We start from the raw sequence: 16,661 nt of genomic DNA on the forward strand, positions 1-16,661 counted from the left end.
TAGTTAGGTGGGTGGTTAGTTGTGGTTGGGTGGTTAGGTGACTAGGTGGGTGGCAGAGTGGTTAGGTGAGTGGTTAGGTGACCAGGTGGGTGGCAGGGTGGTTAGTGGTGGTTAGGTGGACGGTCAGGTAGTTAGGTGGGCAGTTAGTGGTGGTTAGGTGGTTAAGTGGGTGATTAGTGGTGGTTAGTGTTGGTTAGGTGGGTGGTTAGTGTTGGTTAGGTGGGTGGTTAGTGGTGGTTAGGTGGATGGTTAGTGGTAGTTAGGTGGGTGGTTAGTGGTAGTTAGGTGGGTGGTTAGTGGTGGTTAGGCAGTGGTTAGTGGTAGTTAGGTGGGTGGTTAGTGGTGGTTAGGTGGATGGTTAGTGGTAGTTAGGTGGGTGGTTAGTGGTAGGTGGGTGGTTAGTGGTAGTTTGGCGGGTGGTTAGTGGTGGTTAGGCAGGTGGTTAGTGGTGGTTAGGTGGGTGGTTGGTGGTTAGGTGGATGGTTAGTGGTAGTTAGGTGGGTGGTTAGTGGTAGTTAGGTGGGTGGTTAGTGGTGGTTAGGTGGATGGTTAGTGGTAGGTGGGTGGTTAGTGGTGGTTAGGTGGATGGTTAGTGGTAGTTAGGTGGGTGGTTAGTGGTGGTTAGGTGGGTGGTTAGTGGTAGTTAGGTGGGTGGTTAGTGGTGGTTAGGTGGATGGTTAGTGGTAGTTAGGTGGGTGGTTAGTGGTAGTTAGGTGGGTGGTTAGTGGTAGTTTGGCGGGTGGTTAGTGGTGGTTAGGCAGGTGGTTAGTGGTGGTTAGGTGGGTGGTTAGTGGTGGTTAGGTGGATGCACACATGGAAAAATCAAGCTGTAGTCTTCAGATGTGTGCCCTTCATGTAGGTTATGACTCCCTTAAAAGGTTTTTTTAAATAATAAAGCACCCTGCGTCCCTTTCTTCTAGGGAGAGTGACCCCCCGGCTGAAGGCCAGGGGTCTTAGAGCTTCCGGTGGCTGCAGTGGCCCAGCCAGCTGCACACTCCATGTCAACATTTACATTCCCCAGGGCCTAATGTAAGATGCGGTTTCATCAGCCCAGCATGGAAGCCAGATGGGCCCGGCAGGAATGTAAACGCTCACCGCACTGCAGACCCGGCTCTGCTGCCCTGCTTTGCCAACTGTTCACTGGTGCCCTTGGGCCAGTCGCTACCAGGAGCCTCACTGGCCAGCAGGAGAAGGAACAGAGGCGATGCTTCTGAAGATGCTTTACAGCCATGGTGGAAATGGGGGCCCTGTGTCTGTCTTTGAGTCCTTGAGCAGGAGAGGGGCTAGTGGAGAGTGACAAGTAGTGAAGGCTTGAAGCTGAAATTAAGGGGCCCTGAGCTACCCAAATTCTCAGGTAAGTCACCTCACATTTCTCCTGCTCTACCCCCACTTCCTTGCTTTACATGAAAACCATCTCTTCCCTCTTCCTCTCCCCTCCGCTCCCTTCCTCCCCTTCCCTTCCTTTCTCTCCTCTCCCCTTCCTTTCTCTCCCCTCCCCTGCCCTCTTTCCCTTCTCCTTCCTTCCCTCCTCCCATCCTTCCCCTCCCTCCTCCCCTCCTCTCTCTCCCCCTTCCTTTATTCCTCTCTCTTTCTCTCTCTCTCTGTCTCTCAACAAATACTTATTAAGCACATACAATGCACCAGACACTTTCCAGGCAAAGAACAACACAGATTAAAAATCTCCATTCTAGCAGGGTGCTGTGGCTCACGCCTGTAATCCCAGCACTTTGGGAGGCCGAGGTGGGCATATCACCAGCGGTCAGGAGTTCAAGACCAGCCTGGGCAACATGGCAAAAACCCGTCTCTACAAAAAATACAAAAATTAACTGAGAATGGTGGTACACGCCTGTAGTCCCAGCTACTTGGGAGGCAAAGATGGGAGGATCACCTGCCCCTAGCGAGACCCTGTCTCAAAAAAAAAAAAAGAAAAAGAAAAAGAAAAAGAAAATTCCTGTCCCAGACAGGCACAGTGGCTCACACCTGTAATCCCAGCACTTTTTGAAACCGAGGCAGGAGGATCTCTTGAACCCAGGAGTCTGAGACCAGCCTGGACAACATGGCAAAACCCTGTGTCTACCAAAAAAAAAACAGGCATGGTGGCGGGCACCTGTAGTCCCAGCTACTTGGGAGGCTGAGGAGGAAGGATTACTTTAGCCTGGGAGGCGGAGGTTGCAGTGAGCTATAATCGCACTACCCTAGGCAATAGAGCAAGACCCTGTCTCAAAAAAGAAAACAAACAAACAAACAAAAAATCCAGGTCCCTACAGAGGGACCCTGCAGAAGGGGGCCGAGAGTTGAAAAGCTTGCTTCGTGAGGCCACGAGGTCTGGAGGAGGTGGGAGTCAGTATGGAGGTAAACAGAGCAGGGGTGGGCGGCCTCCATGCAAAGACCCTCAGGAGGCAGGACAGCGAGCAGGGAGACGCTCAGAGAAGGAGCCCCAGCAGCGGGAAGGGCAGTGCTAAGATCCTCAGGTGGGGGCGCCTGCATGTTCTGGGAGTGGAAGAGAGCCTGGCATAGCTGGAACAGAGTGAGTTAGGGGACAGTGGGAGAATGTGGGGCCCCTGCAGGCATCAGCAGGGGTTTTGGCTTTTTACTACGAGTGAAGAAGATCAACCGTGGGTCTCCAAGTGTGTAAAGCTTCACTACTCCCTTCCTCTCCTTGCATCAAGCCCCCTCATCCCCATCCTCACTGCCCCCGTCCCCATTCACACACATACACCCTCTCGGGACCCTGATCAAAAGACAGCGCAGAGCCCCATCTCTGGGGAATGGAAGGAGCTCTGCAATAAGACCCCACGAAGGTGACCAGCCTGGCCAGCATGGTGAAACCCCATCTCTACTAAAAATACAAGTTAGCCAGACGTGCTCGCTTGAACCCTGGAGGTAGAGGTTGCATTGAGCCGAGATTGGGCCACTGCACTCCAGTGTGGGAAACAGGCAAGACTCTGTCTAAAACAAAACAAAACAAAACAAAACAAAACAAAACAAACACCCCATGCAGTCCATGCAGTACCCCAGACCTCCCTTGGCCCCTTCCAAACCTGACACCAGCTTCCAACCCAGCTGTGGCTAAAAGCTTGGCACCCGGGGGTTCCTGACCAGCCACCTCCTCCAGGAAGTTGCCACGAGTCAGCCTTCTGCCCCTGGGCCTCAGGACAGCCTCACAGACAGGGTCTTCCACAACACCCAGCCACACCCACCAGTGGGAAACGGCCACATCGGGGGGTGGCAGCACAGAGGTAAAACCATCAGGATGAGCCAAGACCACCTGCCCTTCCGGGACCTCTGAGTTCTGCTGCCTCTGAGCTGGATGACCTTGAGCTAAATTACTCAGCCACTCTGACCCTCGGTTTCCTCATCTGTTAAAATGGAGGTAATAACCCTCACTTCTCTGGGTTCTTGTGATAATTCAGTGAGCCCTTGGCAACTGGCACTTGATAAATATGCTAATAATAATAACAATCATAGCAACAGTAGTGACACCTGGATGGAGAGTCTTTTTTTTTTTTTGAGACGGAGTCTCGCTGTGTTGCCCAGCTGGAGAGCAGTGGCACCATCTGGGCTGACTGCAACCTCCACCTCCCAGGTTCAAGAGATTCTCCTGCTTCAGCCTCCTGAGTAGCTGGGATTACACGTGCCTACCACCATGCCTGGATAATTTTTGAATTTTTAGTAGAGACAGGGTTTCACCATGTTGGCCAGGCTGGTCTCGAACTCCTGGCCTCAAGCGATCCACCCACCTCAGCCTCCCAAAGTGCTGGGATTACAGGTGTGAGCCACCGCGCCCAGCTGACAGAGTCTTTATCACACCATCTGGGCAGCAGCTAACACAGAAGCCTGGTATACAGCAGGCACTCCACAAGGCTACGGGGTGGAAAGGGACAAAGCAATCAGCCACCCAGCCCCTAACCTTGGGGGAATGTGCGTGCAGACCCAGGGCTCACCTCCCCACTTCAAACCCACAGCCCAGCTGGGGCTCAGGGGTGCATGAAGCCAATTGACCTCCCCAGGGCTGACTCCAACCCTTGTGAATTGGACACACGTGGGTGCTGGCCAGGGGGGATGGGCCCCAACAGCTGGAAACATCTGTTTTGAATTGTCAGTTGGAAGCACCGGCCAGGCAGCCAAGGAATTTGTGAGCTAATTTTAGGCCACAAGACCGAGAGCTCTGCTGGGCGGGGTCTCACTCCCCAAACCACAGGGGCGGGGGCTGTGGGAGCTGTGGGGACATGGAGGCTTCCACGGTACTCCTTGGATGGTCCACGCTGACCCAGCAGCCAGGAACTGTCTCTCCCAGGGTAAGCATTAACTGGCACCAACTGTGTGTCAGGCTGTCCATGCTCACTCCACCCTCCAAAATCCCTAGGAGTAGGAAGGATGCTTCTCCCCATTTCCTAGGTGAGGAAGGGAGGCTGCCAGAGGTTAGCAAGTTGCTCAAGGTCATGCAACTCCAAAGCAGTGGAGCCAGGATTCGAACCAGGGTTGCCTGACTCCAAGCCTTAAAGCTAAGGCCCCCCTTGCTCTCTGCCCCTGCTGCTTAAATTTTGTCAGTCCCATTGCCTCGCCTCAGCTCCTACGCCCTCTGCAAAGCCTCCCTTGCTAGTCCCTTTATTCAGATGTTTCCTGATTCCCTACCATGTGCCAGGCACCAGGCAGGGACAGGGAGAGAGTGGACATGAGGGACAGAGGCCCCACCCGCAGGCAGCACAAATCAATCTATCAACATCACTCTGACCGTCATCAGTGCCTTGAAAGGAAAAGGGAGTGTCCTAGTGAATATCTGGGGGCAGGGCTGCAGAGTGGGCCTCTCTGAGAAGGTGACATCCAAGCTGAGGCCTAGAGGATGAGAAGATGCCAGCTGTGCAGATATCTGGGAACAGGGCCCCAGGCAGAAGAAACAGCAAGTGCAAAGGCCCTGAGGCAGCACTACCTGAAAAACAGCAAGAAAGTTCGTGGAGCCGATGCAGAGTGGGAGGTGACGGGAGCTTTTCTCCACCCGTCCAAGCAAGATGACTATCAACAGATGAGATGGCATCTGAGCTGGGCAGGAGTCAGGGCCCAGAAGCTTCTGCTGATGGGATTAGACAATCCTGCTAGCCCACACATTTGTTTGTATCCAGAAATTTGTGGAGGGGCTACCGAACCTCTCAGGAAAATCAGTTGAAGCCTCTCCCTCTCAGGGGCTTGGAGGTCGGGCACAAAGCCAGATAACAGGGACTCCAGAAAGAGCTATCTCAAGGAAGTAGTGGGCATCTCAGAACCAGGGCTGAGACTGACCACCATTGTGAGAACTCACCCTCACTCAGCCACCCTGGCAGGGTCCCTGTGCCTGTGAAAGGGGCTGTGCTTGTGCCACTTTTGTGCTTAGGTCTCCCTGCCATGGGGCCCTTTCCTTTCTCCTTTTTTCTTGGCAGCAGCAGCAATAAGGCTGTCCCGATGCACATCTCGGTGTGGCGTTCCGGTTCTGCCAACCTTGGGCATAGGTGTGCCCAGTTCTGGGGGGCCCTGTGCGTGTGCTAGAAAAGAGACAGCAATCACTGCAGCCTTCCAGCCACCAAGAGATGCACAACAACCATGTTCATGACGACACAGAAGCACCTCTGGGTTTCCAGAAATCTTTGGGAAAGGGGGTTCTGGGGATCCCACACTGCCGAAGGGGAAGCCGCAGAGCTGGGTTTCTCTACCGCGGTACTTCTGGACTTCTGTGCTGTGGGGGGCTGTCCTGTGTACTGTGGGATGTTGAGCAGCATCCCTGACCACCACCCACCAGATGCCCCCTGATCGTGACAACCAAACATGTCTCCAGACATGGCCAAATGTCCCCTAGGGGGCAAAATCATCCCCGGGGAAGAACCACTAGCTCAGAGCACTCCTGTTTGGGCATTAATAACCATAGGATAACGCCTGGGGCCCCTAGAGTTCCTAACACTTTGGGTTTCTTTCTGTCCATTTGGGAATATTAGGAAAACACAAAAAAGTTGAAAGAAAAAGCAAATTAAGCTCACCCAAAATCCTACACTCAATGACTAACCTCTCTTAATAATTTGGTATATTTCATTCTGGTCATGTTTTCTTTATACTTGATAATCCTACTAGCCACGATTTATGGAGGACTTACCTTCTAGCCACGATTTATGGAGGACTTACCTTCTATCCATGATTTATGGAGGACTTACCTTCCACAAGGCATCATGCTAAGTACTTTCCATGCCAGTCTCATTAAATCCCCACAACACCCCTGCAAGTTGATACTATTATTATCCCATTTCACAGATGAAAAAACTAAGGCTCAGAGTTCATTTAACATCATGTCATGGGCATTTTTCCATATTATCCTTCAAAAACATCATTTTCAATTGCTGAATCATGTTTGATTGATCATACACCTGGGGCTGCCTTATTTTCTTTACCTCTTCCAAGTTGCTGGAATATTCCACAAACATTTCTGAGTCACCTACTCTGGGCTAGGATCACACTAGAGGCTGAGGGCAAAGATGAGTCACAATTCCTTCCCACAAGCACACACCATTTTATGCCCAGGGACTGTGTGGGCGAGTGCATGAATGAGGGGTGGAGAGACCTTGTGCCCCTAAATGCTCAGCAATCAGGTCTCTGCCCACTTCTGCCCCCAGAGGGCGGTACAGCATGATTACCACAAAAGTCCTCAAGGCCAACCATTTTTGGACCCTAATTCACACGACGCCTCAAACACAGAGGTTTGATCTTTCGTCGACTGTCTCTAGAGGCAGTTGGGCTACATCGGTGAAAGACATTAGAAAGAGTTGTTCACCAGTGGCTCATGCCTGTAATCCCAGCACTTTGGGAGGCTGAGCGGGGGCGGATCACTTGAGGCCAGGAGTTCCAGACCAGGCTGGTCAACATGGCAAAACCCCATCTCTACTAAAAATACAAAGAAATTAGCTCGGTGTGGTGGTGCACACCTGTAATCCCAGCTACTTGGGAGGCTGAGGCATGAGAATCGCTTGAACCCAGGAGGCAGAGGTTGCAGTAAGCTGAGATTGTGCCACTGCACTCCAGCCTGGGAGATAGAGCGCGACTCTGTCTCAAAAAAAAAAAAATGGTGTTCACACAGGAGCTGTTTGTCATGATCTGGTTTCTCTCTCGGTGGATATAAAAAATATCCCATCACATGGGGTGTGAGAACATCTTTGCCATTACCAAGAGGGGTCATATCGGCAAAGGCTCACATCCTTTACTGAGGAGTGCCACCTCTCCCCACAGCTGCAGGTCCCACCTCTGGGCAGACGTTCTCATAGTCCTGCTTCCAGGTTTTCCCTCTCTCCCAAGCTGCAGCCTCCTGCTGCCTGGTGGGAGGCCTCTCTCGGGTCAGTACCCCTTACATCAACCAGGTTCATTCACCTGCACTCTGCAGGCCAGGATGGAGTGCGGTGGTGCAATCATAACTCACTGCAGCCTTGACCTACCAGGATCGAGGGATCCTCCCACCTCAGCTTCCTGAGTACCTGGGACTGCAGTTGTGCGCCACCATGCCAGGCTAATTACTTAATTTTTTGTGGAGATGGGGTCTCGCTATGTTGCCCAACCCAGGCTGGTCTCGAACTCCTGGCTCAAGTGATCCTCCTGCCTCAGCTTCCCAAAGCGTTGGAGTTACGGGCGTGAGCCACGGTAACATACAATCCGGCCAGGCTGTGTGTTATATTGTGTGATTCCGATGATAAGTTCTGGAAAAGACCAGTGGTTACCCTTGGTGGGGAGGGAATGACTTGGAGGCACTTGCAGGGACCGTCTAATATGATAGAAACTTGTCTTATTTGGGGGAGCCATTGATAGTCTCTGAGCAGGGGAACAACCACAGAAGGTAAGGACATTCACAGGGACTTCCAGGAGGTGTGGCTTCCTTGGGCTTCTCCGTCACCCAGTCCCTGGGAGGGGCAGGGACAGCAGCTGTGGAAGCTACAAGGAGCATGCCCAAGGCCCTCTGCCCTCACACACGCCTTGGCAGACCTCTGGGCTCACACAGCCTTGGGAAATCCCCCCAGTTCTGCTTCTGGCTCCTTGAAGCTGTCCCTCCAGCGGGGAACTAATACAGACATCTCCCATCTCACAGAAGGAGAAATCGGGGCCTGAGAGGGCGGTGGCATGCCCAAGGTCTCATAGAGTGAGTTCAGGGGTGGTGGAAGGAGGCAGCCCCCTCTGCTGCCTCAGCAATCTTTGGCACCACCTCCTCCCCAGCACCCAGCTCTGTAGAGGCTTCATGGATGGGCAGTGCCCAGTGACTGCCTCCCAGTGACCCCCTCTCCCAGCTGGGGATGCTGTGAGCACAGAGTGGCCTCCAGAGAGGAGCTCTGTGGCTGATGAGAAGTCACGCCAGGACCTGGCTTGGAGAATTGGAGATTTGGAGATTTGGGGACTTCCCAACCCCTTCTCAAGGAGCCAGCCTTTGGTGGCTGGTGGCCCCAGAAAGTCTTAGGAGTTTACTTCCCAATCTGTGATTTTTCATGCTGTGTGGCCTTAGGCAAGTCACTGAACCTCTCTGGGCCTCCTTTTGCTCATCCATAAAATGGGGTTAAAAATAAGACCTAACCTCACAGGGTAGGTCGACTTCTGCTATTGTCAAGGTAATTGTTTACAGTGCCCCGGGTCCTTTGACCATCCCATGTTACAGATGAGGACTGTAAGGCTTGGAGAGACACATGGCAAAGACAGAACCAGGCATCAGACTGACTTCTGTCTCCTTCCCAAGTCTTCTGCGGAATGAAAAATCCCTGCCTTGTGTGACTCTTATCTGAGTGGGAAGGACAAATAAGCAGTGGCCACTTGGTGGCATAAGCAGACACAGAGGCGCCCATTCTACACATGGAAAGATTGAGGCCCCAGATGGAGGAGGAATGACTTGGAGTTATCTGTTGGCCAACCAAGCTGGTCTCTGTGCCCAGGACTGGGGCAAAGATGGGGTGAAATACTGCCCCGCAGGAAGGAGGGCGATGGGGGATGAGCAGAGGAGGAGCCCAGAGACATGGCTGGATCCAAAAAGATCTCCAGGGCCTGGGGGAGCTGAGCCCTAAAAGTGGAGACAAAAGGCAGAGAGGGCAGGAGGCATGGGGCATGGGTGAGGAGGAGTGAGAGGGCCGGTTTGCCCAGACAGGCAGACGTATAGGTGAGTGGGCAGCAAGTGAGGAAGCTGGAAACTTCCTGTGGACTTGGGCACTGGGGAGCCATTGATAGTCTCTGAGCAGGGGAACAGCCACAGAAGGTAAGGACATTCACAGGGGACCTCAGGAGATGTGGCTTCCTTGGGCCTCCCCGTCACCCAGTCCCTGGGAGGGGCAGGGACAGCAGCTGTGGGAGCTCCAAGGAGCATGCCCAAGGCCCTCTGCTCTCACACATGCCTTGGCCAACCTCTGGGTTCACACAGCCTTGTGAATTCACCTGCTTGCCTGCTTGCTTATTGGTTTGCTTACTTCTTGGGGTATATTTTACACACACTAAAAAGCACCAATTGTAAAAATGCAGTTCAATGAGTTTTGGCAAATGCAGACACCCGTATGACAACCAACCAGACCAAAATAAAACATGTTTCCATCATACCAGAGGGTTCCTGCCAGCCCCTCCTAATCATTTCCCACCCCCAAGAGTAACCACTGATCTTTTCCAGAACTTCTTATCATTGGAGTCACACAACATACAGCCGGGCCAGACTGTATGTCACTGTGCCTCCCACCTGTAACCCCAACACTTTGGGAGGCCGAGGCAGGAGGATCAGTTGATCCAGGAGTTTGAGACCAGCCTGGGTTGGGCAACATAGCAAGACCCCCATCTCTACAAAAATATAAGTAATTAGCCTGGCATGGTGGTGCACACCTGCAGTCTCAGCTACTCAGGAAGCTGAGGCAGGAGGATCGCTGGAGCTTGGTAGGTCAAGGCTGCAGTGAGCTATGATGGCATCATTGCACTCTAGCCTGGGTGACAGAGTGGGACCCTGTCTCTAAAAAGAAAAAATATATAGCGTTTTGTGTCTAGCTTCTTTCAGTCAGCATGGTGTCTTCGAGATTCGTCCATGTTGGCATGTGAATCAGTGCATCATTCCTGTTTATTCAGAGTAATATTTCCATGCATGGATGGACCACAGTTTATTTATCCATTCACCAGCTGATGGATATTTGGGTTGTTTTCAGTTTGGTGATCTTATGAACAAAGCTGCTGTACACATTTGTACCAGTCTTTGTATGAACATCTGTTTTCATTCTCTTGGGGAAATACCTAAGAGTGGGATTTCTGGCTTGGATGGGGAGTACATGGTGAGTACACGTCTAACTTTATAAGAAACTGCCCAACTGGTTTCCAAAGTGGCTGTATCATTTTGCATTCCCACCAGCAACATGTGAGTATTCTAGCTTCTCCGCATCCTCACCAGCACTGGGTGTTGTCAGTCTTTCTAATTCTAGTCCTGCTGGAGGGTGTGAAGTGGCATCTGACTGTGGCTTTAATTTGCATTTCCCTGATGCCTAATGACCTCAAGCATCTTTTGCAACAGCTTTCCTGGAACCTCCACCTGGAGGCTGAGCAGGCCCTGAGACTCAACTTGGCTGAACCCCAGCTCAGGATGCTCCTCTTACCACCAGCCCTGCGACCTCCTTCCATGGCTTTCCCAGCCACCCCGTGGCACCCTCATCAGGACAGCTGCCCAAGTCAAAAACCCAAGATTTCAACCTCCTTCCTCCTCACTTCCAACCCATCAGCAACTCCTACCCTTTTCTTCCCAATTATCTCTCAATTCCACAATTTCTTTGCACCCTGCTCTAGTCCAGGTTCTCCTCATCCTCACACAGCCTCTTCCTCCTCCATGCGGCCACCCTGGCTCCTTCCAGCTGCCCCCACCTTGTCTGCTCCCCTCACCTTGTCTGCTCCCCTAGTGCAAACTCCTGTGCCCATGTTGTTCCCACTGCCTGGAACTTTCTTCCCTCTGTCCCTTCCCTCCCAAGTTAATAACTCTGTGTCCTTCAAGTTTCAACCACGATTTTCCTGACCCACGCCCCCCAGCTCTGGCCCCATTGCTCTCAACATCTCTCCTCTGGGCTCAGGGCCCAGCCATAATCTGATCTTTTCCTGGGTGATTATTTGATCAATCTGTTCCCCTCTAGACCATGAGCCCCAAAGGGGTCTCGAACTCCTGGCCTCAAGTTATCCGCCCACCTTGGCCTTCCATAGTTCTGGGATTACAGGCCTGTCCTACTCACATGGCATGCCAGGGCCTCTCACAGTGCGTGGCACATTCCATAGTAATCAGTGGCTTGGTTGAGTGGCAAAGAGGGATGGGATCTGGGGAAAGAATTTGGGGAGCCCCTGCCAGATCAGCTGCTGGATGAACCACCCCCAGGGTGGCAGCCCCAGCCTGTAAGAGACAAGGGACCTGGAACAAACTGAGCCCATCATCCCCCGCCCCCATTTCCCGTCTACCCTCCTGCCTTCCCTGCTGGCAGAGCTGAAGTCAGCGCAGTGTGGTTTCCTAACCGTGCAATCTGCTGGAGCAAGTGGTTCAGCTTTCGGAACCTAGGTTTCCCTGGCAAGAAAATGGAACAATCATTGCACCCACATTATGGGGTTGAGTCCTAAATGAGATAATGCAGACAAACTGTTTGACAAGGCACTAGGTATGCAGTAAGTGCTCAGTAAAGGCCAGCTGCTTGCCCCTGGCCGTCCCTCTTAGTCCTAGGCCCCAGCCCTGCTGTGTTGTGTTCTCTGCAATGAGAGGGCTGCACTGTACTCGGTTACCCTCCCAAGGAACAGTGCCTTCGCTCAGCAGCCAGGAGCCACAGAGGGTGACTAATGGGGGACTTCCAGGCGCCAGGGCAGGTCAGCAGGGCTGAGGCTTTGGGGCATGGGATTCCCCCAGAACCCCGCTGTGATCTCAAGGACAGCGTGACACAGTGGTAAGATCCTGGCTTTCAGGTCTGGGTTCCAATCTCAGATCCTCTTCATGACCTGGGGCAGGTGACTTCACCTAGCTCTCAGCCTCAGTTTCATCTTCTGTAAAATGGGGAGAATACTAGGACCTTCTGTGAGAGCTGTTTGAGGGGATTCACAGGGATATTGCAGCTGTGTGTGTGTTCAGGATGTGTTTGCTGAATGGATGAGTGGGGTGATTCAGGCTGGCGTCCTCAACAGCATGGAAGGCCCAGGCAGGAGGGGAGGACAGAGGTGTGCAGGAGCCAGACTATATCTGCCTGTGAGAGCTAATCAACAAAATTTTCAGAATTTTGTGTCAGTTGTTTAATAAATTAAACTCTATTATATTAAAAGCCAAGGTCATCGATACTCAAAACTCACCAATTCCTAATAATTGTACTACATTATTCGATGATCGATGCTCTTGTTACTAACATCTATTGTATCATCGACTATATAATGGTTGGTAGCTCAAAATCGGCTGTGGGAGTATTTACATGGAAGGCATTGGCAAATGCTACAAATCAGGCCTTTTTCCCATTGGAAGCCAGTTGTTAAACACTTAACAGCACGCCACTGGCTTTGGGGATCCTTCCTGGCTAAATGATCTCCAAGTCTGGCCCAAGGGAAACGCAGGCTTCCACCTGCTCTAAGAGCTGGCGGCGGGCGCCCCCTGGTGGCCGCTTCAAGCACCCGGCTTCGCCCACCCTGAATGAAATCCCACACCTTGGAGAGAAAGAAAACTATAAAGGGAAGGTGGCCCTCTTCCAACGCAAATGGAAAGCTGTGGTTACACAGCAACCTCAGGAGCTGTCAGGAAATAGGGAAAAGCTCCCAGGAAGACGAGGTGACAAGATCCCTGGGGAACAACTCAGAGGTCCTTCAGCCTGAGTCCACAGCCCCCTGCTGTGGAGCCTTCAGCTCCCCTTCTCTGATTTTTCCGATCCCTCCCAAAGGGGAGGTAGACTCAATCTCTCCTGACCCATCAGCCTGCCGACCCCGGGTGTTAACTGACCCAACCCATGGCAGACACTCCCACCTTCTTCCATCAGCACCCCTAGGACACTTTGAACACACCTGCCTGTGTGTATCAGATTTGATCCTTCTAGAAGTTCAGGGTAGGAGACAGACACTGCATTTCCAATATGTGTGGGCTCTCTCCCCACTCCTCCCAGATGCTGTCCCATGGCCTTTCCCCCTGACGGCTCTTTCCTACCTTTCCCTTAGCTCTTTCCTCCAACCCCTCTCTCCCAAGCCACAGCCAACCCCTCTCTCCCAAGCCACAGCCAACCCCTCTCTCCCAAGCCACAGCCAACCCCTCTCTCCCAAGCCACAGCCAACCCCTCTCTCCCAAGCCACAGCCAACCCCTCTCTCCCAAGCCACAGCCAACCCCTCTCTCCCAAGCCACAGCCAACCCCTCTCTCCCAAGCCACAGCCAACCCCTCTCTCCCAAGCCACAGCCAACCCCTCTCTCCCAAGCCACAGCCAACCCCTCTCTCCCAAGCCACAGCCAACCCCTCTCTCCCAAGCCACAGCCAACCCCTGCCAGACTCAACCTTCTCTGTGAACTCCCCTTTTCCAGGCTAAACCATTGGGGGCAAGGAAAGAAGTCCTTCACTTCCAAAGAAGCCATTGAAGGTATTTTCTTTTTCTTTTTCTTTCCTTTTTTTTTTTTTTGTGAGACAGTTTTTCACTGCTGTTGCCAAGGCTGGAGTGCAATGGCATGATCTTGGCTCACTGCAACTTCCACCTCCCAGGCTCAAGTGATTCTCCCACTTCAGCCCCCTGAGTAGCTAGGACTATAGGCACACATCACTGCACCTGGCTAATTTTTGTATTTTTTTTTTGTAGAGACGGGGTTTCAACATGTTGCCCAGGCTGGTCTCAAATTCCTGAGCTCAAGCCATCCTCCTGCCTCGGCCTCCCAAAGTGCTGGGATTACAGGCGTGAACCACCACACCCGGCCAGAGGTATTTTTCAAGAAGAAAAATAAAGATTATCCCCTGAGATGACTTTTATTCCTCTCCTAGAAGGTAGAACAGAGTCTGTTTTAAGCGGCAGCTTCTTTCTCTTTATATGGAAATGACTGGAAGGTATTTGGGAGCAGAAGACCAAGAACTCTCCAAATCCTGGTTTTCTAATCTGACTGAAACTGCCTTTGCAAAAATTATAACTGAGGAAATTATGACAGTGAAAGGGACCAGACTGAACTGACTCCATCTTGCTTCTAGCCTTTAAGCCGTCTTTGTTCATTCCTTCCCCAAAGTTAGGCTGAACTAACTTTGGGAAATAATTCAGTTCATGTTTTGACTCTGAAACAAAATTAATAATATCCCTTCCCCCCGAAAAGACCCCCTTCTTGCCTGGGGACTGGTCTGCCTTTGCAGGACTAACAAATTAGCTACAAGATTAGAAATTATGGTTTAGGGGTCATGCAGCCTCTGGCTCCAAGAGCCTAAGCCTCCCCAAATTGCTCCTGTGGATAACATCAGTATTGTAAAACCTAAGATCACTGCGTGAGATATTTTGCAGACCCTGCACTGGATGGATCAGTTGACACCACCCAGGCCGGTATTCTGGCTCAACCAGTTCTGCCATCGCAGCCAGGAACAGAAGACATGAAGAAAACCTCACTGCGACCCCCTGTGACTCTATCTCCAACCTGACCAATCAGCACTCCCCACTTCCCAAGTCCTTACCCGCCAAATTGTCGTTAAAAACTCTGATCCCCGCATGCTTGGGTAGATTGATTTGTGTAATAATAAAACTCCCTCCTCCTGTACAGCCTGCTCTGCATGAATTACTCTGTCTCCACTGCAATTCCCCTGTCTTGATAAGTCAGCTCTGTCTAGGCAGCAGGCAAGGTGAATCCACTGGGCGGTGACCTGACCCTCACAAGGTAGTGTGGGTTTTGAATGGGATAATGCAAGTGTTGCTTAAATAGCAGGGCCAACCTGGTTTACTGGGGCTGAGTTTCACGGAATATGGGACTTTCAGTGCTAAAATCAAGAAAGTCCCGGGCAAACTGGGACGACTGGTCACCCTATGCTTAAAAGCAGACATCAGCAAACTGACAGAGTTGAAATGAGCCTGCTGCCCGTTTGTAAATAAAGTTTTATTAGAACACAACCATGCGCATTCATTTGTGGACATATTGTCAGTGGCTGCTTTTGTACTACAAGGACAGAGTTGAGTTGTTGCAACAGAGGGTATGGTGTTGCAAAAGCTAAAGCCTACAATATTCACTGTCTGGTCCTTTAAGAAAAAGTTTGTCAGCTTGAACTTTTCCACCATTTGACAGCAAATCAGTGCTTCTATGAGTTGTACAAAAGGTTGCAGGCTGTATCTAGGCTCACCAATAAGCTACTGGCTGTTAATGAGAGACAGGGCCTGAGTGAAAAGGAGAGGTCAGGGTGAGCTTCTGGAGAGTGGGAAAGATTCTGTGCTTGGCCCAGCTTTAATCAGTCAGGCCCCTGAGTCCTCTCCTAAGCCCATCTGTGCACTTCCTTGTAAAATCCAGTTCTGGGCCAGGAGTGGTGGCTCACACCTGTAATCCCAGCACTTTGGGAGGCCAAGGCGGGCAAATCACCTGAGGTCGGGAGTTCGAGACCAGCCTGACCAACATAGAGAAACACCATTTCTACTAAAAATACAAAATTAGCTGGGCGTGGTGGCGCATGCCTGTAATCCCAGCTACTCAGGAGGCTGAGGCAGGAGAATCGCTTGAACTCAGGAGGCAGAGGTTGCAGTGAGCCAGATCGCGCCATTGCACTCCAGCCTGGGCAACAAGAGCGAAACTCCATCTCAAAATAAATAAATAAATAAAATCCAGTTCTAACAAGAACTCTGCTAAGTCAGCTTAGCAACAACCCTCCCCCCACCACTCCATATCTGATCACCTCCCATATCTGATCACCTCCTATATCTGATCACGTTCCTCATCTGCCACCATCCCCCCAGTGATGTCTGAGCACCCTGGCCTGCCTCCAGTATGAATCCTGTTAGGTCAGTGTAGAAAATGACCAAGAACCCATCCCCAACAGTCAGTTTAGCCAGAATTCCCCTTCCCCTGATGTTTCCTCTTGGTAATTTTCCAGCCGCAGATATCCAACCCTGCTCCCTGGCTATCAGTTCCCACTTGCCCCTGCTGTACTCATAGTTGAGCCCAAATGCCCCCACTGCAAAATCCCATAGCTGCAGTCCCTGTAGTGATCGAGAGAGTCCCCCTCCCCTTGAACAAAATCTTCCTTACCATGCTTTAACAAGTGTCATTGAATCTTTTTTTTTTTGAGACGGAGTCTTACTCTGTCACCCAGGCTGGAGTGCAGTCGCGTGATCTCAGCTCACGGCAACCTCCCTCCGCCTCCCAGGTTCAAGCAATTCTCCTGCCTCAGCCTCCCCAGTAGCTGGGACTATAGGCACGTGCCACCACACCTGACTAATTTTTGTATTTTTAGTAGAGACAGGGTTTCAGTATGTTGGCCAGGCTGGTGTTGAACTCCTGACCTCAGGTAATGTACCTGCCTCGGCCTCCCAAAGTGCTGGGATTACAGGCATGAGCCACTGCTCCCAGCCCCATTTTTTTTTTTTTCTTTAACAGGAGGATAGATTGATGTTTAGAGGGATATTGGGCTGAGGTTTGGGGGGGACCAAACTCTGTGGGCCAAAACTGGGTAATGGAGGAAGTGGAATAAAGTGGTCACTGGTGGGGAAGGGGCAGCCCTCCCTTTGG

General features: G+C 51.7%; 1 long non-coding RNA gene across 1 annotated transcript; it reads left to right on the forward strand.

The window, feature by feature from the left end:
* The first annotated feature begins 4,206 nt into the window (after positions 1 to 4,206).
* On the forward strand, positions 4,207 to 14,711 carry LOC134737620 (uncharacterized). The gene is made up of 4 exons (XR_010122698.1): positions 4,207 to 4,298; positions 13,512 to 13,567; positions 13,781 to 13,899; positions 14,462 to 14,711. It is a non-coding gene; the product is annotated as an uncharacterized LOC134737620 (long non-coding RNA).
* Positions 14,712 to 16,661: the final 1,950 nt, after the last annotated feature.

This window comes from Pongo pygmaeus, chromosome 10, assembly GCF_028885625.2.
Source record: "Pongo pygmaeus isolate AG05252 chromosome 10, NHGRI_mPonPyg2-v2.0_pri, whole genome shotgun sequence".
NCBI classification, from domain to species: domain Eukaryota; kingdom Metazoa; phylum Chordata; class Mammalia; order Primates; family Hominidae; genus Pongo; species Pongo pygmaeus.